The sequence below is a fragment of the Mauremys reevesii genome, linkage group 6 (assembly GCF_016161935.1).
Source record: "Mauremys reevesii isolate NIE-2019 linkage group 6, ASM1616193v1, whole genome shotgun sequence".
Taxonomy (NCBI): Eukaryota; Metazoa; Chordata; order Testudines; family Geoemydidae; genus Mauremys; species Mauremys reevesii.
The window spans coordinates 29,572,036-29,595,207 of record NC_052628.1 but is presented as its reverse complement, the minus strand read 5'-3'; the positions used below and the strand labels follow the sequence as shown (position 1 = coordinate 29,595,207).

Genomic DNA, 23,172 nt, shown 5'->3' with positions numbered 1-23,172 from the left:
AGATCTCAAAGTGCTTTACAGGAGAGGTCAGTATCATCCCCATTTTACAAATTGGGAAACTGAGGCATGGAACTTTGAAGTCACTCACCCAAAGCCACACTCAAGGCCAGTGGAAGAGCTGGGAATAGAAGCCAGTTCTCTGTTCATTCAGACACACTACCTAAACAGGCCTCCTCTTGGGGTCGTGCAGCTGTGCTGCACAAAAGCACAATCAAACCCACTGTGATGGCAAAAAAGAATGAAATGGCAAAACGACATAGTACTTTTTTGGAAGAAATAGCCTGTGCTGTTTTTTATTTTGCATGTGGGAGGCATTAAGGAGTTCTGTGGAGAGGGATATTGAGTAGTGAGAAAGGGTTAACTAGTATTAACAAAGCCATATATTTAACAATTATATAGATAAGTTCCTGCATCATGTAATCCTCTACTGGATAGTAAGTCATTGGCAACTGGGAAGGATAGCAGGAGAGAGAGAAAAGGTGAAGGTGAAGGAAAGATAGAGAGAAGAAGATGAAAAGGGAAAGGGAGGAAAGTAGAGAAAAGAAGAGACATAGGAAGGGAGAGAGAACCACCTGTTGTGATAATCCCACCAATTTGTGAAATTGTCATGGGTTCTGGTAGGTGCCTTTTAGTATTCCTACCATGGGAGGTATAATGCTGCATACCATTCATCATAACTCACTACAGTGCCTCATGGCAGCTGTACAATTTGGAAAGATGTGTGAGGGGTTTTGTTTAGCAAGGTTTGCAGTAAACAAGACACTTCATCTTTTAAAATATTTTTTCCCCAATGCCCATGAAAAGACTTAGCTGTGGTGTTTGCTCCTGACATTTTGCTCCTGACATATAAATCACAGAAATAACCTAGTCTATCACTCTGCCAGTGTAGCATTTTTCTCTTGCATAGGTTTTAACGTGATTCACAAACAGTTAATTAAAATATTAGTTTGTTTTTCTTCACTAGTGAAGGTAGGTAATTCAAATCTGGCACATCTTTAGAGAAAAGGCTATGTATTATTACCAGCTCCCAGTGTTTACCCAAAACTCCCAAAATAGTTTTCATGGAAATTCCAGGCTCTCATTACCATAGTATTCCAACTGCCAACACAGCAATTTATATGTACTGTATGGTGCACTCTGATATAAATGTCAGATCTCTGAACTACTAGCAGTGAAACACACATGTTGTGTGAATGCATTACGAAATCTTGTGCAATTTCCAAGAAGAACTCAAAATGGCTGCAAGCCATTCTTTCAACTATAAACCATGTTAAGTTTCAGCAAGATGCACAAATAGCATTATGTTATCACCTTATAATGTAATTGCTTATTTGTAGCATCACATGGATTCTCCCTTTCTCATTGTGGTGCCCAATTCACACAATTCACACATGTTTAATTAGATTCTTAAAATCTGAAATACATTTTTTCTTAGTGGCTTACTACTGTCAGCAACAGAAATAGTAAGTGTTGGCAGAACCCACTTCTTTACCTTACGATAGACCCAATTCTGTATAAAGTTACACCGCTGTAAATCCAAAGTTACTCGGGTATGAGACCATGGAAATCATAAGTTACTGTGTGACTGAGAGCAAAATTTGGCCCCATAACTTTTTGTGGATGACAACTACATTACTGTGTTAGGAGTTTTATAATATGTTACAATTATATATCACTCACAATGTACTCAAGCATATTCAAATTTATCTGTTATGTTGTAGATCTGAAACTCTGTTGGATTTTTTGCACTGGTTCTTCATGTTATTTGAAGTGCTGTTCATGAAAGTAAGAGTAGAATGCACTGTGAAAATACACTTACACTCTACTCTGTGCATGATCGAGAGGGGGATTTTTTTCCTTTCTTCTCTCCAATCATATCAATATATAAGATTCCCAACACCTTGACATCTAAGTTCCAGACAAAATTATGAAGGAACAAGAGAGTCCAGAAAAAAAGTGATCTAGACCAGAGATAGTAAACCTATGACTCTTGAGTAGCATGCACCCTTTCTTTTGATTAAAAAAATCTATTGTTTGTGATCATTTTTTAACTTGCAAAGGGTCATAAGCTAGTCAAATGAAAACCATTTTTGTCTGGAAAGAGCATAGGCATTTCTCCTCAATGAGGGCTATTTCCCTACCAAATTATAAATTTTATCCACAAGACTTTTCAGCTGCAGAGCGGCTAAAAATGTATTTATAATGCAGCAAGCTTATATTTTTCACTCCTCACATACTCAAAAACAACACAAGCAAGTTTGTTCAAGCTTGAAAAATAACTTTTGGAGAAAGACCAAGCATGGAAAAGGTGAGAGTTATGAGCAACTAAAAACATGGACTAAGAGTGGAAACTGTTATGAAATGTTAACTGTGGGAGTCACAGCCTCTACGATATATGTTGTAATTTCTTTTGTTCTACATTTTGTATGTTGGGGAAAATATCATTTCAGCTGAGTACTTCCATCAGGAGTTACATTGTGCACCTGAAAGATTAATGTCCTAATGAAAATGTAGCAGGTGTTCTCTGAAAAATGTCAATATTGAATTAAAGGCTAGAAATCTAAAGGAACACAGACATGGTGGTAGTGACATTGACAGAAGCAGGCTTCTCAAAACTGGTGACAGCATTCTAGTGGCAGCTCTCTTATTCAGCCCTAAAAACATTGTTCAGATTGGTTTAGGTCTTTCAAAGAATATATTAGCTATTACTACATTACAGACATTTTTGTACTCCAAGTATTCGGCTTTTTTAATGGTTCTTTGACTACTCAACTATAAATTGGCTCTTCAGCAGTTGAAGTCTTGAGTACAATTCTTCTAGGTCTTAAAGAACATGTCCCATTTCATCTGCCACCAACGGTAGAAGGCAAAATACATATAGTAGTTAAAACAAATATCCGATTCGTCTAAATATTTACAGAATGTATTAAGTGTTACTGAATTTTCTGTTGTTTTATTATACCTTGAATTTAGCACAGCATGAGAATCAAACATTCATAATTTAAGCAGGGCACATTTATCAAGATGAATGTAGCCTCTGATGAAGGCATTCATCTAAAAACACGATTTCCTCACATATGGTAAGGCGAACAAAAGAAATCACAACAAGTACAGCATAATTATAGCAGTAACATCAGCAACTGCTGTAGTAAAGGTCACACAATGGTTTCTATTCTAACTCCTTGTTTTCTGTCTCTCAAACTCTCATGTTTCAGGCTAAAATTTTCCAAGTTTCCCTTGCTCCAAAAATGATTATTTTTTTCAAGTTTGAAGAAACTCAGCTCAATCATTTCTGAGTCTGAGAAAAGTATGAAAAATGTAAGTTTTGCATTATATAAAAAAACTTTTGCCATCACTTTTCAAAATAGTTCTACAGCTAAAAGGGCTAAAGGTCAGAAGTGGAAATTTTCATGGAGTTGTCTTCTATTCAGGTTCTATACATCCATCACTATGGGATGTGAGTATCCTCACTGAGGAGAAATTCCTTTACTTTGTACGATAGAGAAATTGATCTTCATTTAACTGAACCCCTGAAAATTGTATACTGAACACAGTAGTCGTTTTTGACTAACTTAATATGTGCAGTTAAGGAAAGATGCGCTGCACAGGTGTGAGTAGCTAACTTAACTGTATAGATAAAAAATGAAGTGATGGATATTGCTGTGAATTGGCAGGGACACCTGCAGCAGAGGAAAGGGCTCCTAACCACTCTATAAGTGGCAATAGGGTTGAGAGTGATTTAATGCACACTTTGTAAATTGTGCAATGAGAAACTCCTCTCAGATGTACCTTAGGTGCTTCACAGTTGGGAAAGTGATGCATTTGCCTTGTAGTACATGACCATGTAATTAAAGACAGAGTTGTATTCACAAGGTGGTAGAGTTAAGGTTGTACATAAAGGATAGATAGAATATATCTCAAAATGGGATTTAAAAATCTTAGCTTTTGGCTACATGATTCCCATGAAAATGTAAGTAATGATCCACCATCAGATCCCACCACCTGAACCATACTTCACCATACGTTCCATTCTTCTACTTTTGTATCACTGCTTGAAAGGGGCTTGTAAAGTGAGAATAAAATATATTTTTGATTGGATTCAGGTTTAAAGATCTTAGAAATGTCAGTCACAGCAGGGAAAAGTATATTCTTTTTTTTCAAGCTGACTTTTCTGATCATCCTTCCAGCATCAGTGAGAGCCAAACATGTATTATTTATTATTATTTGTATTACCATAGTGCCTAGGAGCACAAGTCATGGACCACCACACAATTGTGCTAGTCAAAAGATTGTTAGCAGCTGCTTGTTACACACAGATGGAAGGATTTAAACTTGCTTAGCTGAGTCACTTAAATGACCTTTTACCAATAACATTTTTTCCCCCTGAAGAAAGTTTCTTTAATGCATCGGTTGTTACTTTTTACATGGTGCCAGGAATCGGGACCTGCAGCAGATGCAGTCTCCAGGCAACATAACAAGTGCAGCTGGCCTGTAGCATGCTGCCTGATTGGCTACACCACCTGATTGGCTGGAAGAGTCAGCAGACCAGCTCTTAAGCCCAGCAGTAGCAGCAATTTGCATGCTGCTCAAAGCATTCACCCATGGCTGCAATAGCTCCTGCTCCTGCTTGTACCAGCCTTGCTCCTGCCTTGTTCCAGCCCTGATCTTGCCTTAGACCCAGCCCTACCCCTGCCTTGCCTCACTCTAATTAACTTGGCTCAGACCCTGAGCTCTGATTCCTGGCTATTTACTCCTGCTCCAACCACTAGGCATGACTGATGCTCCAGCCACTAGGCATGACCATGCACATCCAGTCACTGACAAATGGAAAGGTCTCTGATTCTTACAAGGACAGAAATACTGATAATTTCCCTAGATATTAAGTTTCTGGGGCAGGAACCCTCTCACCTGAGCACAATGGGACCCTAATCCTAATTGAGGCCTCTGGCACTACCACAACACAAATAATTTTGATGGGCAAAAAAAGATTTTAGCTAAGCCATCTCTTCACAAAAATAACAGTTCACATTTTCAGAATTATATGCACATAAGAAGTTATTGTGACTGTTCTTGCAATTCAGGCAACTGCATGTGAAAATGACCAGACACCTAGCTAATTATATGTATGCATGCAATAATTATAATTGTGTGCAAAAGCACAGAAAGAGTGTGCAAATGATGCACATTTCAAAATGAAAACGGACCAAAATATCCGCCATCTGTTCTGTTCATTTAGATAAATTCAAAGCATTTTTAACAGTGTTTGGTACTGCATGCAGCATATTTTTAATTACCTCAATAACATAAAACAACTGTGATGAGAAGCCCTGAAAGAACAAGAACTGCAATTCAGCATCAGCTTCAGTCCACAAAGCCGAAGAAAGTGTACTGTGTAGATTCTTTTTGCAAGTTAAATATTTCATACCAGTTCTCAGATCAATTTTTTAAATGACTAATTTTGTTACTTCATTAATTTTTCCTCAGTAATTTAGTAATAATTATTCTCAGTAAAACTTTTGTAATATTTGGGACTATTTCCTTCAAGTGTAAACTTACACCAATTTAATAAGATATTACTTCTTTCTCCTCCTGTTGCATGTTTATTTTTAGGAATTAATAAACTTTGTGATGTGTTCTCATTGAAACTTTTCAGTGTGGACTATGGTAAATAATGAAACCTCTCCAGAGTTAATGGCCTGAATAAAAAAACAGCTACTGATGTGTGTCATAATTAGATTATAATTCACACCCTGCTGTGTTTTATTGCATAAGTCTTACACGTTTTTGGTAAGCCTTAAAGGAATAACAGAAGAACTAATGAATGTAACAAAACCCATAAAGTATTAGCCATTATTCAAATATTGGAGCTTTCAAATATTTTGCTTTCATAACAACGTTTATATACATTTGTCTGTATTCATAGAAGAGCTGTTTTATGATCCCTTCATAATAAATGGTACCCATCATATGGGGTTCATACTGAGATAATAGGGCAAGCGGCTAGTTATCTTAGGTGCATGTACATGAATGCAAGAAGCCTGGGAAACAAGCAGGAAGAATTGGAAGTCCTGGCAAAGTCAAGGAACTATGATGTGATTGGAATAACGGAGACTTGGTGGGGTAACTCACATGACTGGAGCACTGTCATGAATGGATATAAACTGTTCAGGAAGGACAGAGGGAGGAGAAAAGAGGGAGGAGTTGCAGTGTACGTAAGACAGCAGTATGGTTGCTCAGAGCGCCAGTATGAAAATGAGAAAAGCTTGTTGAGAGTCTTTGGGTTAAGTTTAGAGGTGAGAGCAACAAGGGTGATGTTGTGGTGGGCATCTGCTACAGACCATCAGACCAGGAGGATGAGATAGAAAGCCTTCTTTAGACAACTAACAGAAGTTTCCAGATCACAGGCCCTGGTTCTCATGGGGGACTTCAATCACCCTGACATCAGCTGGGAGAGCAATACAGCAGTGCACAGACAATGCAGGAAGTTTTTGGAGAGTGTTGGGGACAACGTTCTGGTGCAAGTGCTGGAGGAACCAACTAGGGGCCATGCTCCTTTTCATCTGCTGCTCACAAACAGGGAAGAATTGGTAGAGGAAGTAGAAGTGGGTGGCAACCTGGGCAGCAGTGACCATGAGATGGTCAAGTTCAGGATCCTAACAAAGGGAAGAAGGGAGAGCAGCAGAATACAGACCCTGGATTTCAGAAAAGCAGACTTTGACTCCCTCAGGGAGCTGATCGGCAGGATCCCCTGGGAGGCTAATATGAGGGGGAAAGGAGTCCAGAAGAGCTGGCTGTATCTTAAAGAAGCCTTATTGAGGGCACAGGAACAAACCATCCTGATATGCAGAAAGAATAGCAAATATGGCAGGAGACCAGCTTGGCTTAACAGAGAAATCTGTGAGCTTAAACAGAAAAAGGAAGATTGTAAGAAGTGGAAACTTGGACAGATGACTAGGGAGGAGTATAAAAATAATGCTTGAGCAAGCAGGGGTGTAATCAGGAAGGCCAAAGCACAATTGGAGTTGCAACTAGCAAGGGATGTGAAGGGTAACAAGAAGGATTTCTACAGGTATGTGAGCAACAAGAAGGTCAGGGAAAGTGTGGGACCCTTACTGAATGGGGGAGGCAACCCAGTGAAAGATGAGGAAAACGCTGAAGTACTCAAGTTTCACAGACAAGGTCAGCTCACAGACTGCTGCACTGGACAGCATAGTATGGAGAGGAGGTTAGCAGCTCTTAGTGGTGAAAGAACAGGATAAGGGCTATTTAGAAAAGCTGGACATGCACAAGTCCATGGGGCCAGATGCAGTGCATCTGAAGGTGCTGAGGGAGTTGGCTGATGTGATTGCAGAGCCATTGGCCATTATCTTTGAAAACTCATGGTGATCGGGGGAGGTTCTGGACTATTGGAAAAAGGCACATATAGTGCCCATAATTTAAAAAGGGAAGAAAGAAAATCCTGGGAACTACACATCTGTCAGCCTCACCTCAGTCCCTGGAAAAATCATGGAGCAGGTCCTCAAGGAATCCATTTTGAAGCACTTGGAGGTGAGGAAGGTGATCAGGTAACAGTCAACATGGATTCACCAAGGTCAAGTCATGCCTGACCAACCTGATTGCCTTCTATGGTGAGATAACTGGCTCTCTGTAGATATGGGAAAAGCGGTGGACGTGATATACCTTGACAGATTTCTTGCCAGCAGGTTAAAGAAGTGTAGTTTGGATGAATGGACTATAAGGTGGATAGTACTCTGGCTAGATCGTTGGGCTCAACGGGTGGTGATCAATGGGTCGATGACTAGTTGGCAGCCGGAATCAAGCAGAGTGCCCTAACATCTTCATCTATGATCTGGATGATGGGATGGATTGCACCCTCAGAAAGTTTGCAGATGACACTAAGCTGGAGGGAGAGTTAGATACGCTGTAGGGTAGAGATAGAGTCCAGAGTGACCTAAACAAATTGGAGGATTAGGCCAAAAGAAATCTGATGAGGTTCAACAAGGACAAGTGCAAAGTCCTGCACTTAGGACAGAAGAATCCCATGCACTGCTACAGCAGTTCTGCAGAAAAGGACTTAGGGGTTACAGTGGACAAGAAGTTGGATATGAGTCAACAGTGTGTCCATGTTGCCAAGAAGGCTAAAGGCATATTGGGCTGCATTGGTAGGAGCATTGCCAGCAGATTGAGGGAAGTGATTATTCCCCTTTTTTCAGCACAGGTGAGGCCACATTTGGAGTATTGCATCCAGTCCCCCAACTCCTCCCCGCCCCCGAAAGGATGTGGACAAACTGGAGAGAGTCCAGCAGAGGGAAACGAATATGATTAGGGGGTTGGGGCACATGACTCATAAGGAGAGGCTGAGGGAATTAGGCTTATTTAGTCTGTAGAAGAGAAGAGTGAGGGGGGATTTGATAGCAGCCTTCAACTACCTGAATGGGGGTTCCATACTGGATGGAGCTAGGCTGTTCTCAGTGGTGGCAGATGACAGAACAAGGAGCAGTGGTCTCAAGTTGCAGTGGGGGAGGTCTAGGTTGGACATTAGGAAAAACTATTTCACTAGGAGGGTGGTGAAGCACTGGAATGGGTTACCTAGGGAAGTGGTGGAATCTCCTTCCTTAGAGGTTTTTAAGGACCAGCTTGACAAAGCCCTGACTGAGCTGATTTAGTTGGGATTGGACTAGATGACCTCCTGAGGTCTCGTCCAAACCTGATCCTATGATCATGGTTTCATAAATGTTCAAATACAAATAAATTTGGGTGTCCAGCTTGAACAGGTGAAAACATGGCATCAGAATCACATCTATATATGTGTATGTATATACATAGATGCCTCTATATATAGTTATACAGGGTCAGTGAAAGAGATTATGTACAGAATATAACCGTTTTATCATCACAAATTTAGGGTTGCCATATTACTCTTTAGTGTTGAAACCATGAATGAATTATGAAAATCAGCTCAAACAAAATGCTGATAAAGCATTTATACCATACTTCTATGTATTCTATAGATGCTACAGAAAAATATTTTGTAACTTTAATAGACTTAAAATATGTTTGAGGGCTATTCTTCATTGTTTTCTGTAAAGTATACCAAAATTGCCATCTGTAGAAAGCTGAGTCATAAAAACTTATAAGAATTACCTTCACAAGATTTTCTTAATCTAAAAGTGTTATTTTTCTGTCTCGTTGCTTGAGTCCATAAGTACTGAGTCTTTTTGGGAAATTGAAAATCTCTCCTTTTGAATGGTATCATACTTCTGTTTTGAGTTTCCAGAAATCTTATATTTGTATTTTAAAACACTGGTCACTCTTGCAGGATGGATTATGTCTCCTCTGGGCATGTGAATATTTGGAAGAAAATTCCATATTTGGGGACTGAGACAGAAAATATCTTGTCTGGTGGATTACTTATCATATTTTTAATTTATCAAATGGATATCCCCACCTGAAGATAAGGAAGCAACTAATGTAAATGGCCTTTTTCCAGGAAATCATAGACTTCCTACCTTCCATTTCCTCCAACAAACCTACAAGCTTAGGATAACCCTTGTAATTTTTTTGACTTGCCTTTCTGAAGATTTCATTTAATAGCAAAATAAGTACATGTTATGCAGACATTCAAAAAAATCTTGGGTAAAAATATGTCTTGAGAATGGCGGTAGAACCATTAATTATGAACAAAGTCTTCCAACAAAGACTAGTTCCCAGTGAGTGTTTGCAATGCACCCAAGTGTATCACTTGCAGTGAGAAATTATTTATTGTAGTACAGTGTGATACAAAAATACTATGACATGAGATATACATTCCTGCAACAAAATGATTTTCCTTAAAAAATTAATAGAACTGCTTTACCAATGGAGGCGTATTATGTCAAAACTTTAGCAGTTGACCTAAATGACACGATGGTGTAATTTACACACCAGACAGATATTGAAGTGGCAAAGTAACCTATGCTAATTTTTCCTTATGAAAAACAAGTTCAATTTGCAGTGATTTGGTATTCTTTGGGGCCAAAATTTATCCCTGACATAAGAGTGCAAATCAGTTTTGATATGTCTTCACTGTAGACTACCTTGTTATCTACACTTGAGTTACACCTCTCAAGCTAGCCTGATTCAAGTGAAAGCAGCCACAGTGTGAAATAAAACTCATGATGATGTGTCCACACTGGTGCTGCACTCATTTGTGTGTGGCATTGATTTCTTGGTCCATCCATTGATTCTGAGTGCTGGAGTAATCTAAGCAACTCTATGAATTCTTTCCCAGTGAATTTTGGGAGAACTTGTCTGTGCTCACCCAAGCTTTAGCCTATGACACCACTTGGGCCACCCAATTCAAGTTTAAAGCACCACAACACTCAAGTTAAGGGTTTTTGTGTTCAGGCTGAGTTGAGTTAGAGGGAATACTCAAATTTTAACATGAGTTAACTTTATAGTGAAGACAAGTCATTGAACTCCCAGGTGTGTGGGAGATGGGAAGTTAAAAGAAAAAGCAGCCCCTCACCTCCTGCTTATCGTATACACCCTTCTTGCTCTTTTTTACCAAAGCTCTTCTGCTTTATTGCCATGTAAATTACACTGAACTTCCATAATCCATGAATGTCAGATTGATGCTAGTTACACTGATTTGCCCCTTACACCCATTAATATCTATTTCTGACCAATTTACACTCAACTTTTGATTATCTCAACCACTTTAATCACCACTGATTTTGCCCCAGAAAGTTCCATGGGAATTCCTTCCACTTACTCTGGGTTCCATTAATGAATGATTCCTTCCTAACTGGGTTTGCAGTAACTTTCACATCTGGGAAAGCCTTAGGATATAAGTAGAGCCCTACTAAATTCAGGGTCCATTTTGGTCAATTTCATGGTCATAGGATTTTTAAAAGAATGAATTTCATGATTTTAGCTATTTAAATCTGAAATTTTATGGTGGTGTAATTGTAGGGGTCCTGAACCAAAAAGGATGTGTGGGTGGAGGGTTGTGGTACTGCTACCCTTACTTCTGCACTTCTGCTGGCGGCGATGCTGCCTTTAACGCTGAGCAGCTGGAGAGTGGTGGCTACTGGCTGGGAGCCCAGCTCTGAAAGCAGCAGCACAGAAGTAAGGATGGCATGGTATGGTATTGCCACCCTTACTTCTGCACTGCTGCCTCCGGAGCTGGGCCCTCAGTCAGCAGCCGCCACTCTCCAGCCGCCCAGCTCTGAAGGCAGCAGTGCAGAAGTAATAGTGGCATGGTATGGTATTGCTACCCCTTGCTTTTGCATTGCTGTTGGCGGGGCACTGCCTTCAGAGCTGGGTGCCTGGCCAACAGCTGCTACTCTCCGGCCACCCAGCTCTGAAGGCAGCACAGAAGTAAGGGTGGCAATACCATGACCGCCCTAAAATAATGTTGGGACCCCCCCTGCAACTCCCTTTTGGGTCAGGACCCCCAAGTTGAGAAATGCTGGTTTCCCCCATGAAATCTGTATAGTATAGGGTAAAAGTACACAAAGACCAGATTTCACAGCGGGAGACCAGATTTCATGGTCCATGATGCATTTTTCGTGGCTGTGAATTTGGTAGGGCCCTAGATATAGATCTCTCACTTTCCTCCTCCTCAAAGTTTGGCAGCAACTACCATGACCACATAGGCTGGTTAAGTGTTGTAATATACTGTAGATATCTAACCAGCTGCAAATGTGTGAAGTCCAAAATTGAAAAAGTACCTTATTCCAACAATACAGATATTGATATGTTCACAATAAATATAATTAATTATCAATTTAACAAACTCATTGTGGTTCCTTTGTAATAACTTAAAAATATTTCAATATGAATCTTGTGATCATTTTAAATAATGTATTAATCTAATGCAAACTCCAAATCAACAGCACAGTAATTGATCTCAATAAAAAAGTTACTTGTATGATAAAATGTTGAGGAATGTAGATACAAAATGCTAGTTAAACCCATCAAACTAAACAAAATGTAAGAGAGTCATCAGGAGTCAGTTATAGTAGGGTACATGCAATCTGTATCGGGGGTCGGCAACCTTTCAGAAGTGGTGTGCTGAGTCTTCATTTATTAACTCTAATTTAAGGTTTTGCATGCCAGTAATACATTTTAACATTTTTAGAAGGTCTGTTTCTCTAAGTCTATAATATATAACTAAACTATTGTTGTATGTAAAGTAAATAAGGTTTTTAAAATGTTTAAGAAGCTTCATTTAAAATTAAATTAAAATGCAGAGCCCCCCAGACCGGTAGCCAGGACCCGGGCAGTGTGAGTGCCAATGAAAATCAACTTGTGTGCCACCTTTGGCACGCATGTCATAGGTTGCCTACCCCAATCTATATCTTGTACTTTGTGATCTATTATTGAAGCATCTGGAGAGTGGAATTACGGTAGAATAAATCACACCATTCAGAAGAACTTTCTTAGAAAACAAATTTTGCTTCTTTCAGAGAATAACAGACATTGTAACAGTGGTGCTATCCATCAGAAGAGTATTCCTCATCATGGCCTAATTCAGTTCAGCATCACACTTCCAAGTTCCTGTCAACTTCAAATAAAGTGAGAGACTATTCTCCCTGGCTCCTTCTCAGAGTCTGATTACTGCCGTCAGTTTCTTTTATGTAGCTTTTACAGCTTCTGATAAAAAGCCAAGAGAAATTAATATATAATAGACTATGCTTACCACAGCATGACCATTCCTATAGTATGTGAAACTACTATTGCACTTACAAATGTAATAACTGAATTCCCGGGTGGCAGGCATTAACTACATACTCTACATGTGCCTGCTGAGCTAGTTTCCTCTATGAGAACTGATTGATATATTCTCTTTGAACAGCATTCATGCTTTTTCTTGGATGACAGTCTCTCTCTCTATGTAAGGGTTTTTAAAAAAATATAATTTTGAATTACCTTTATCCCTATCTTACAATTTCTGGTACTTTAGAGACCTCTTCATCAGATGCATGTAAGCCATCCAAGTATCAAATTATAGAATGCGTTTTTAATGCTATACTAGGTGTTGCAGAGGTGTGACATGACAAAGAGTTCCAGTGCAAAGTGCTACCAGCATATGTCAAGAGTCTCTATTTCCCCCCCAAAGTGTATGGTTTTTGAAATATAGAATTTTACTGTAGTCTGAGATTTTGCCAGTGATAAAGAAAAAAAGTAATTATCTGCCAAGCGCGGGGCGGCACGCCGCGTCACTCGCGCGGCCGGGCGCCGGTCCCGTGCCTCCACGGGACCTCCCGCAGACGTGCCGCTGGTCCCGTGCCTACGGTGGAGCTTCCGCAGGCATGCCTGCGGGAGGTCCACACGAGCCACGGGACCAGCGCACCCGCCGCAGTCATGCCTGCGGGAGGTCCGGTCGTCCCGCGGCTCCGTTGGACCTCCCGCCGGCATGACTGCGGAAGGTCCGCCGGACCCACCTGCCGCCCTGCCGGCAAAAGGCTGCCCCAAGCGCGCGCTTGGCGCGCTGGGGTCTGGAGCCGGCCCTGGCCAAGCGTAAGAGAGGGAAACTGTGGTGTAGTAATGAACCTATTGTGGTTTCTATGTTTCAGAACATGCACCTTCTTTTAATTCATGGAACTTAGATGCCTATTTGATTATGGAAAAATACAGGTTATACCTGGACCACAAAGGCAGGCTGGAAATCCCTATATACTACTACATCTTCTTGAAATTGGTAGAGTGCTTTTGGGATCACTTGAAATAAAAAATTCTGGATAGAGTGGGCGTACTTATAACATTCAGCCCAACATGAAGAGAGTGAATGTTTCTGGGTCTGGCAAAATCTTTGAAACTAGAATATATGGACTTGATCCAAAGCTTTTTGAAGTCAATGAAAATCTTACCATTGACTTCACTCAGTTTTGGATCAGGTCCCGTAAGTTTGTCCACTGTAAGTGCACATTGTTGTTGTTGTTCATCACAAGGAAGAGGTGAACATGATGGCATGCATTGACTGGTATTGAAGAAAATGGATGTGCCTATTTGTGTGCACACAGACACCCACTTTGCACTTGAAGTTATGACAATTGTATGTTTAAAATAGGAAAAATTGCATATGCATTTTTCCATGCAAACTTCCAGCCTTCCTGTTTGAAAATATGGCCCTAAATAACTGCAGTGCATGAATAGGATAAGGAAACCAGGCAAGAAATGCCCTGACTGCTCTGTTATAGGTGAATTCTCCAGTTGATTCACTAGTGGTTTAAGAGGGTAAATCCTATTAATGCTAAGGAAGTTATCCAAGTTAATCCTCTCCACAGCAGTGCAAGAATAGATTTCTTATCATACATTGGTTTCTTTCCAGTGGCACTCTCATAAAAAACAAACAAACAAACAAAAAAACAACAACAGTGCAGTATTCTTCAGCAGTAGCCCCAAATACAATAGTACCTTTGCTGTAAATGGGTATTTTGGACCATTATTGAGAGACATTGCACAATAGCAATGGTGGTACTTACAAAAATATTTTTTGTCAAAATTCTATCACTTTCAGTTGAACTGGGTCTAATATAGCAATCCCTTCTTATTCTTGTAGTTACTGATTCCTGAAAATGTGTGGGTCTTTTCTTCAGTACCAAAACATAACCTCTGCATGTTAGGTCCTTTGCTGGCAAGTTTTATACAAGAGATTAAAATGTAATAGGGACAGGAGTGATGGTTGTTCTCTGTCCAAAATATGATCCTCTCTCACTGCACCTTTACATCGTTTCAATAACTTGAGATAACTTACACATGGCCATACATCCACATGAATGGAGGCAGTTACCTAACAAGATGGTGAATTGAATTGATTCACCATGAGAAGCATCTAGAACTATAGGAGGTTAGTGTTTGGGAGTTCTAGTGGTTAGCAAGAATAACTCTACTATATGCCTTTGTCACCTCAAGACTAGACTAGTGCATCTGAGAATAATAGAACCATAGAACTGGAAGGGACCTGCACTCGTGGCAGGACTAAGTATTATCTAGACCATTCCTGACAGGTGTTTGTCTAACCTGCTCTTAAAAATCTCCAATTATGCAGATTCCACAACTTCCCTGGACAATTTATTCCAGTGTTTAACCACCCTGACAGTGAGGAAGTTTTTCCTAATGTCCAACCTAAGCCTCCCTTGCTGCAATTTAAGCCCATTGCTTCTTGTCCTATCCTCAGAGGTTAAGAAAAACAATTTTTCTTCTTCCTCCTTGTAACAGCCTTTTACATACTTGAAAACTGTTACCATGTCCTCTCTCAGTCTTCTCTTCTCCAGACTAAACAAACCCAATTTTTTCAATCTTCCCTCATAGGTCATGTTTTCTAGACCTTTAATAATTTTTGTCACTCTGTGGACTCTCATCAATTTGTCCACATCCTTCCTGAAATATGGGACCCAGAACTGGACACAATATTCCAGTGGAGGTCTAATCAGTGCAGAGGAGAGCGGAAGAATTACTTCCCATGTCTTGCTTTCAACACTCCTGCTAATAGATCCCAGAATGATGCTTGCTTTTTCTGCAACAGTGTTATACTGTTGATCACATATTTAGCTTGTGATCCACTATGACCCCCACATTCCTTTCCGCAGTACTCCTTCGTAGGCAGTCATTTCACATTCCTTCCTAAATGGAGTAATTTGCATTTGTCCTTATTGAATTTCATCCTATTTACTTCAGACCATTTCTCCAGTTTGTCCAGATCATTTTGAATTTTAATCCTATCCTCCAAAGCACTTGCAACCCCTCCCAGCTTGGTATCATCTGCAAACTTTATAAGTGTACTCTCTATGCCATTATCTAAATCATTGATGAAGACATTGAACAGAACCAGACCCAGAACTGATTCTTGTGGGACCCCACTCATTATGCCCTTCAAGCATGACTGTGAACCACTGATAACTACTCTGGTAATGGTTTTCCAACCAGTTTTGCACCCACCTTATAGTAGCTCCATCTAGGTTGCATTTCCCTAGTTTCTTTATGAGAAGGTCATGTGAAACAGTATCAGAAGCTTTACTAAAGTCAAGATATACCTCATCTACTGCTTCTCCCCTATCCACCAGGCTTGTTACCCTGTCAAAAAAGATTGGTTTGACACAATTTGTTTTTGACAAATCCATGCTCACTGTCACTTATCACCTTATTATCTTCTAGATGTTTACAAATTGATTGCTTAATTATTTGCTCCATTCTCTTTCCGGGTACAGAAATTAAACTAACTAGTCTGTAATTCCCTGGGTTGTTCTTATTTCCCTTTTTATAGATTGACTATATTTGCCCTTTTCTAGTCTTCTGGAATCTCTCCCATCTTCCATGATTTTTCAGACATAATTGCTAATGACTCAGCTCTGCTCGATCAGCTCCTTGAGTATTCTAGGATGCATTTCATCAGGCCCTGGTGATTTGAAGACATCTAATTTGTTCAAGTATTTTTTAACTTGTTCTTTCTCTATTTTAGCCTCTACTGATCCTACCTCATTTTCATTGGCATTCACTATGTTAGACATCCAGTAACCACCAACTTTCTTGGTGAAAAAGAAGTCATTAAGTACTTCTGTCATTTCCACATTTTCTGTTGTTATTTTTCTCCCTCATTGAGTAATGGGCCTACACTGTCCTTGGTCTTCCTCTTGCTTCTAATGTATTTGTAGAATGTTTTCTTGTTATCCTATATGTCTCTAAGTAGTTTGATCTCATTTTGTGCCTCGACCTTTATAATTTTGTCCCTACATACTTGTGTTATTTGTTTATATTAATCTTTTGTAATTTTACCTAGTTTCCATTTTTTTTGGAGGACTCTTTTTTGATTTTTAGACCATTGAAGATCTCCTGGTTAAGCCCAGGTGGTCTCTTGCCATACTTCCTATCTTTCATTCTCAGTGGGATAGTTTGCTCTTGTGCCTTTAATAATTTCTGAAAAATCTCCAACTGTCTTCTATTGTTTTTCCCCTTAGACTTGCTTCCCATGGGATCTTACCTTCCAACTCCTTGAGTTTTCTAATGTCTACCTTCTTGAAATCCATTGTCTTTATTTTTCTGTTTGCTGTTCTTCCTCCTAACATTCCTTAGAATCATGAACTCTATCATTTCATGATCACTTTCACCTAAGCTGCCTTACACATTCAGATTCTCAACCAGTTCCTTCCTATTTGTCAAAATCAGATCTAGAACAGCCTCTCCCCTAGTAACTGTCTCCACCTTCTGAAATAAAAAAATTGTCTCCAATACATTCCAAGAACTTATTGGATAATCTGTGCCCTGCTGTGTTATATTCCCAACAGATGTCTGAGCAGTTGAAGTCCCCCATCACCGCCAAGTCCTGTGCGTTGGATGATTTTGTTAGTTGTTTAAAAAAAGCCTCATCCACCTCTTCTTCCTGGTCTGTAGTAGACCCCTACCATGACATCACCCTTGTTTTTTACCCCCTTTATCCTTACCCAGAGACTTTCAACAAGTCTGTCTCCTATTTCCATCTCAACCTCAGTCCAAGTGTATACATTTTTAATATATAAGGCAACACCTCTCCCTTTTTCCCCTGCCTGTCCTTCCTGAGCCATCTGTACCCTTCTATACCAATATTCCAGAAGGGGAGATGGTGCAGAATGTGGGGGCCTAATCATTAAGCTGGTCTTCACATTGAGAGCACATGGACATTATGAATTGGGACCTAGTTTATCTCAGATTCCATTTCTCTCACATCTGTGATCAGTGGATGTGCTGAGTCATAGCCCCCTGGTTTAAATAAAAAAGGGTCTGTTGGCAGGTGATTTTCCTCAAAAGATCCTTGTTCTCCATTATGGTTTGCCAGAGTTCATATTTGTTAACTTTCCATCCATACCATGAGGCCCATCTTCTCAGGCATCAGTTAGTGGATGAGTTGCAGGATCTTCATGGTTAGATGATAGGATGTTTTGATTATCATAGTGAGTAGAGTAAATACAATTTGTAGTTTTATGCCCATATCTTTATAAAATGATATTTTAGAACCCTACTTTAACCTATCTCTGATCACAGTAGAAGTTCTATTTGTACAGTAGGTAATGTGGAAATTTTCTGCCAAGTATAAAAAGTCTCCCATCAATGGTTAGTAGAAGTAAAGAAGGTTGTGTTCTCTGACATCTGTCACAAAACAAGGCCCTGCAGAGAGAGATGCTTTTAATATTATGCCTAACTTCATTAAAAAAGTGACAAACCATCAAAGAATGTAAAGACTAAGACATCTGCCTATCTGTTGAGCAGAGCTTGGCTGATATACAGTGTGCCTTGTCATTCTCTAACCCCAGACACAGTCTTATTATATTAATACTTATAGCAATGTGACAAACTTAGCATGTGAGAAAGAGGTTAATACCCTTTCTGAGCCACTATTTAAAGTTCATAGCTGGCCTATTTTTAGGCCACAGTGCTAGATGTTGGCTGAATATAGAAACAGATCATGTGTCCTTGCAGAATATAGAACATTGGGATATTTCATTTCCAGAGAACATAATTAAGACTGAGAAAAGAATCTTCTGACCTCTGACCTTTTTGTACATAGATTATGTACTTTAGTTATACAAGCATAAACCGTTATATGAATGATATTAGCTTCCTCTGACATTTAAGTGAAATTAATTGCAAATGTAGTTCTGATGTGACATATTAAGTATAAAATTCAATTTGTATTTGTAAACGTAAAATATACTGACTTAGTGTATCAAAGCCCTTGCACGAAATCATTGGCAGGTTATTCAAAGAAAGGATGGAGAAATATACATCCTGTCTGATAACTACAGAGGTATCCCATATTCAATAGTATAGTAGCTTCACTTGTCACTCATAAAATATATCACTGATATGCATTATCTATGCCACCAACCTGTAGTTATAATATATTGTGTTACTCTGTACTGCAATAACAGGGCTTTCAAGTGATTTCCTGTGATATAAAATCAGTAGAGTTTAAATGTATTCATAGAAATAAAAATTAAGATGTAGACTTGTTTAACATAATTTGAAACTTTCTGAATAAGTCATGGGACCATATTTCTTATGGAAATAATCCTCAGTCCATATTTAATTCATAAGGTAGGTAATGGGCACATAACTTAAAAGCTATTAACTGTTAAATAAATGTAATGCTTCAGGTCTGCAAATGAACAGCGATTGTTTTTGCCTCACTTAAATACTCTTTTTTAAAATGTCTTCCATATTGCACTGACCCCTTTCCTGAGGTCACTGAGAGTGTCATAGTACACCAGTCCCATTCAGATATTTAGTGGCCTGATCATTACTAGGGTCCACAGATTCTACCATTTGGTTGGATACCAATACACACTAAGAGACATATCTAGTACAAAGAGACTTCCCTTCTAGCTTGGCAGGAAAGAAATGGTGCAAATACTAAAGTCTTAGGGGTTAGTTATTGAGAACAAATACAGCATAATTCCTAAATAAGACCATAGGACATAGTCTAGTACAATGATTCAAGGCTATCCTTATCTCGCAGGGCTTCTTGGATCCACTATTAATATTCCCACTAAATTCCCACACTCTTTGGAAAGGAAATCTTATGAGTTAGATCTACGGCAGATATATTGGCTGATTTACACCAGCTGAAAATCTAGCCTTTGTGTCCTGTATCTGCCAGATTTAGGCTTGGGATTGGCTGTGTGTCACCTGATGGTCACATTAGGGACTCTTCTTCATTGTCCCCCTGCCACTCTCATTGTTGGCCTATGTGCTTTGCCAGCTGGCTTCTGCGTCTGAAAGTCTGACTATAAGACCCTCTTTAGATGACTGAGTGAAACTCCCCCCACAATCCCATTCACTGTGTCCCTCAGCTTTGTCTTAAAGTCGCCCACTGGAGAACTTATTCTTTAGTTGATGAAATTTGTGAATTAGAGATGTATCTCAATCAACCATTCCAAGTTTTTCCCCTTTAAGGTTGGCTGGCTACTGGCCATTTAAAGAGCCCCAAGAACTGATTCTACTCTAGTGCCCTTGTCCAGATTATTCTACTCCTGATAGTCTGTCTTCTCTTCCCCTCTCCCCCTCAATTGTTTCTTATCCAACATCCTTGGTCCTCTACTGAGGTTGTTCCTTCAGTCAGCTGTTTCTTCTTGTGCTCCCAACAATTGCTGAGTCTCCTTATACATCCTGTCCACCTTGTGCATCTGTCTTGTCCCACAACTACCAATCATCAGTAGCCACTCTTCAGCAGCTCCCTAGCCCAACATGTGTCTTTCCATTAGGCTACTCAAGGACAGCTCATAGTCAGTTTTATCAGCTGTTCAAAGGCTCTCTTCTGGTCACAACTCATCAGGCTTCCTCTGTCAGCTGACTATCACTTTATTGGATGACATCCTTCACACACCTTGCAATAAATTTGTGCTCCAAAATCTGTTTTCATTATTATTCTAGCTCTGCATGCTTATGGAGATACAGTCGGTTCATACTTTCAGGATTAACAAATGTGATATAGTCTTCCTGAGACTTCAGGTAGCACTAATTGTGATAACAGCACTAGCTACTATAGTTTGGGATAAGGGCTTCATCACACCCCTTCCACACAGTTGCTGACCACACTGCTTTGGCACTATAGAACACTAGTGACATTGTTAGCTAGACCACCTACCACCACCCCTAGCACTCAGGAGAATACTAGTTGATCCTGCTCCAGTGCCCATCCCCAATAGCACAGCTAAGCAAGGCAAGTCAGAATTTTGTCCTAAGTGATTTGTCCCAGGTCATATAGTAAACCAATGATAAAGATGGTAATAAAATCTATTTAAAATGCTCTTATCTCCTTCCTGTTTGTCTTTCCCTTTAGATCCCTGTGAGATGTATAGAACCTTGTTTTTATCTGAAAAAAATCCTAATTTGTAGTAAATAAGATTGACTTGTTCTCTTGTTTCTCCTGCTTAAAAAAAGCAGAATTAATCTAAGAGTTTTTAAATGGCTGCTCTTACCATGTTTTGTGATGCTGTGCTTTACCTAATGTTGGACTATGTTCATAGACTATCAATGCAGTAAAAAAAATTAATTCCTAACTTCGTCTCTATTCATAATATTAAATTTGAACTTGATTGAGTGGCTAAAAATCACATTAGATGCAAACAGAAATGTAACTATGAAAACGCTAAACATAATTTGAATATATCATGATTTGATATTTCAAAGCTCAGCTAACTATGATTTATCCAGTATAATCAGTTAGATTTAATTAAACCATTACATCATTTTATACAGCGAGATTATGGGCTTTTAAGTCATAATAGGAAAGAACTGTTAACCTACCAATTAATGAGATAGCAGCATTTCTGAACCAAAAGTCCTTAGATATTTTTTAAAATGTAAATGCACAAATCACCACTGATTTTTTAAAAAAATAATTTTTACTCTTATTGTGTCTGCTGTACTATATATGTAGGATCCTGAAAAAGTATGTCCCTTTCAGAGCCTTTTCATTTGCTGACTCATTTCATTTCACTAAATAGGATTGCAGCATGCAGATGATCTGAAGAAGAGGGCAAAGCAGAAAAGAGGGAAGTGTGAGAGGGAGTACAAAGAGGCAGAGGTGGAAATAGAGGAGAGGACAGAGTGACTTTAATATCTTGGCACAGATCCACCACTCACTAGTGAGCTCCTGGGCAGCAGCGGACAGGTTGTCAAATTTTGTTCTCACTTACCCCATTATAAATCAAGAGTAACTGAGACAGGAATTTGACCTGGATGTGCCATGGACACATCTTCCTCCCTGTTCCTAGCCCTTTGTGAGCTTTTCCTATAATTCATTTCTTTATTTTAGTCCTTTCTTTCAGTCCCAGCCTATCTCACAATGGCATCCTAAATACCGATTCTTCCTCCCAACCCTTGACCCCCGAGGTGATTTGTTTTCGTCTGCCCACTGCTGAGTCCTCTTTCCCTCCATTGTGAATCAGCCCAGGTAGCTCAGCTGTGTGCTGAGCTATCACCTGCTACTCTACCTCACTATTGCTTATTGCCTTCTGACTGTGAGGCACTGCTGCTAGGCTCATGCCTTAACTTGCTCTGATAACAGAGGAAAATACCAGGTTGAGGAAAGAAGTGGAGATGAGTTACTTCTAATGGATGTCACAATCCCACTATTCAATACAGAATTGTTTGAAGTCAACTCAAAAGGAAGAGAAAAGAGGAAAGGGGGAGTATAATAGAAGAGGAGGAATAGGAGCTACATCTATTAGAATTGCACAATACTATGTGAAAATAACATTTATATTCTGATTTAAGTTTACCAAAACCAGTAGGTTCATCTACACCTGAAAAGTCAAACATCAGTTTATTGTTTATTGTATCAATTACAAAGATGGACCCAAACAATAAACTTTTGATCAAGAACTGGGTTCAAAATTACCGAAAGTTTTAGGATATTCAGATCCAGTGGTGAAATCACGGCCCTATTGAAATCAATGGCAGTTTTCATTGACTTTAACTTAGGCCAGGATTTCATCCCAGGGCTGGCATTTAAATATGTTTCCAGTGTGTCATTCAGATCCTGTATGTAGTGTAGTTGTAAATATGTTGGTCCCAGGATATCAGAGACACAAGATGTCTCTCTCGCCAACGGAAGCTGGCCCAATAAAAGATATTACCTCACCCACCTTGTCATTCAGATCCTGAGTCAGAGTCCCCAAAAGCCAAGATGTTAATGTCTATGGTTTTGCTTCAAGCACATCATTAATCAGTTGAAGCTAGGAGCCAATGATATAATGTTGTTACAAATCTGTGCATGCACAAACAGGGCTTGGTGCTACTACTCAAAGCTAATGATAGAAATGTAGCCCTGGAAGGGACCTTGAGAGGTCAGCATGTCCAGCACCCTGTGCTGAGGTGGGACCAAGTAAACCTAGACCATCCCTGACGGGTATTCCAGTAATGGTCACACAAAAGCCAAATACAGAGGTATTATAACCTTCTTATACTCCTACTTGAGATTCCCTGTGTATGTATCCAGGGATTGCATAATGCTTTTTGCATTGGTCTCCACTGCAGAGGATATGGCACCTAAGCTAGTCTTTTTAGGTGAAAAATCTGAGTAACTATCCCAGACTGAGGTATCAGTAGAGGAAATTTTGGAATAAATTTATAAATTAAATATGAATAAGACACCAGGACCAGATGGTATTCACCAAAGAAACTCATCTATGAAACTGCAGAACTACT

General features: G+C 39.5%; 1 protein-coding gene across 1 annotated transcript in view; it reads left to right on the top strand.

Moving 5' to 3' along the window:
* Positions 1 to 23,172, top strand: part of HCN1 (hyperpolarization activated cyclic nucleotide gated potassium channel 1) — a 288,556-nt gene that overhangs the window by 227,582 nt on the left and 37,802 nt on the right. The gene's annotated exons all lie outside the window — the stretch shown is intronic.